Genomic DNA, 2935 nt, shown 5'->3' on the forward strand with positions numbered 1-2935 from the left:
TATTTCTTATATATTGTGTATTTTATTGTTTAAGTCATTGTCATTTTGATCTACAAGTGTATTTAAACTTCGGCCAGTCAAAGTTTGAGTTTATTCTTGATTATTTTTTTAGTTGTTTTTGATTTTTTTGATTTACAGTCACTGCGAGAATTTATAGTGCGTAGCACGCAAAAATACACACAGCAGACAAAAAAAGGGAGAAGAGGGGTAGTGGGTAGATAGAGAGGGGCATGGGGAGGATGTGGCTACTTGGCAGACGCCGTCATCCGCTGGCCACTGGCCACCAGCAGATGCGGTGTAGAAAACGCTCGCGTAAATTCAGTAACAAGTGCAACAATGCTGCAGATGCCGCCACAGCCCCAACTGTTTGCTGCTGGCTGCAAACTGAATGTTGCATGGTCTTTGTTTACATTTGGAGCACGTCTGTTTTGGCTGCGGCAGCTGCTGACCGATGCCCATTAACTTGCAGCCGGCTCCAAGACAGAGACGGCATCTGTGTAAAAGAGAGAGGAAGTGAGGAAGAGCTGGGCTTGAAAAGCGTCTGCGATTACACAATTTGTGGCTGTTAGGTTGCAGCTGTAACTGGAGCATGCGTGGATCCCCATTCCTGGCATAGCTCAACGCCAGGCCTTAATGCACTCCATATACGAATATATATACATATTGGTATAAATACATACATACATATGTATACGTCTGGTTATCAGAGTTGCTATAATTGAGGTGCATTGAACGCTCCACATGCAACTTGCTGTTGTTGCCTCGGATAGTTTAATATATTGTGTGCTTTTCACACGCTCATGTGAAAAGCGTGCTGGGATATGATCCCAGTCTACACAAATATTTAACTGTTTGACATCAGAATGCGATGAATATTTACGCAAATGTACAACAACTGTTATGCTTGGCTCTAATCTTGAACTGAGTTCAGAAAGTTCACTTTTCGACGATTGCTTATATGTAACTGATTATAATGTATACAGCAGCAATTACGCAAAAATATTCTGAAGAAATTATTTCTCACACTCAGAAATTAGAAGGGGATGTATTATAGATCAACAATTTAGTTCAACATACTTTTGAAAATGTACAAAAAATATATCAATGTTTTTTTTTTATATGTGTACACAGAACTCTTACTTTAGTTTTTTTGTTACTTATATTATAACTAATCAATAGTATTTTTAGATTTTGCATAGAGAAACATTTTAGACTGTATATAAATTATACAAACTTTAATTTGAGAAACCTCAGAATTTCGGAAGAGATTTTTCCTAAGAAAAAGGATTGCATTTTTTTCTGAGAATAGGAATAGAGCTTTTCTAATTTTGAGATTTTTTTTTTCGTATATTTAGAAATTATTTCTAAAAACTAGCTTTCAGGGCAACGATTTTCTAAATTTTAGTGTGATTTTTTTTTGAGTGTATGCTCATGCTTGTATTAACGATTGTTGTTTGCGATTTGCTTAGCTTCTAATCGCCATTCGGACAAAAAACGTATTTCATTCCCTCCAAATATTGTCGTGAATAAAGTAGATAGATTTGTCCAACGCCTTACACTATATATATATGTCTATTCATTATTGACATCACTATTCATTTTATCAATAGCCAATTCTCTCTGGACCACTATACAATATAGAAAACACTTGTCTACATAATGATGAGCAAAATTACAAGTTGCAAGTGTTATTATGGTCTTTAGAAATTGCCAACATTAGAGTATTATATCATTAAGCTTAATGGGTATATCACTTGATGAATATTTTGCTCTTTTATTCCCCAGCTGAATATATTTTCACTTTTATACAAATTTTGTTTAGCGCTTTTTGTTTCTTGTGGCTTTTGACTTTGTGGTAATTAATTTTTTTGAGAGTCGTTTTTTTCGGCTTTGTTAAATAAATCATGACCAAATGTGATGACAGCAAATTACATTTGATTTTCTTTTCGGTCTCTTTGTGTAAAGCATCAAAGTTCAGAGCTTTTTATGGTTTATGGCCACAACTTTAATAGCAGGTCCATACGAGTCTTTAACCCATAAATGGCCTGAAACGTGCTCATAATATTCGAGGTTCTAAATAAAACGTAAGGTAATTGTTTGCGACACATGTTGCGGCAACATTTTGCTTGTCATTCTAACTGGAATTAGAAACAATTGCATATTCTTTTAACTCAGTTTTTATGTTATTTTCAAATGTTACCGCTAGCAACATGTTGCTAGTGGGGAATGTTGTTGCGCTACTATCGCTACGTTCAATGTTGCTTGAGTCATTTCCACTTCACATCAAGCCCATCCGGCGCTCTCTCCCTCTCTGTCTGTCCCTAACAAAAGCCCACATGATGAACCAAACTTCTAATTGAGAACCAGTTACACTGCCTACTCGAATGAGCAACGCAGCAAGTGGAAACAGTTCGCCCAGACAGTGTCAGCGCCCACAGTTCGGCAACAAAACTTCAAAACCAACCCACACACACACTTATACATTCACACACTAACACACCTACGCTGCTTATAAAAAGAGAGAGTGAGAGAGAGAGAGCGAGAGAGAGAGCACCCACGCTGGCGGCTAGCGAGCAAGTGAGCGCTAAGGAAAGAGAGCGAGAGTGAGCACTTGCAGTGCAGCAGAAAGCAGCAAAAATATGAAATTAAATTTTAAATCTAGAATATTATATATAAAATATTACATTTTAAAACTGAAGCTAATAATATTAATTTAAAAATAATTTACTTTGCTTGCGCTCTTCAATGCATTTTTCGTTTAGCTTGCGGTGCAGCAACAAATGTTGCCAACGCTCTCTGCTACGCCGCCTGTTGTTGTTCTTGTTGCGCTCGCTCACAAGTTAGCTCGATCTGCGCTCTCTGAGCGACATAGAGAGCGCTCGCTCGTTCGCTTGCTTGCTTGGCTAGCCCTCGACACCGGCAGCGCTGCGACTTT

This window comes from Drosophila grimshawi, unplaced genomic scaffold, assembly GCF_018153295.1.
Source record: "Drosophila grimshawi isolate 15287-2541.00 unplaced genomic scaffold, ASM1815329v1 contig_1377, whole genome shotgun sequence".
NCBI lineage: Eukaryota > Metazoa > Arthropoda > Insecta > Diptera > Drosophilidae > Drosophila > Drosophila grimshawi.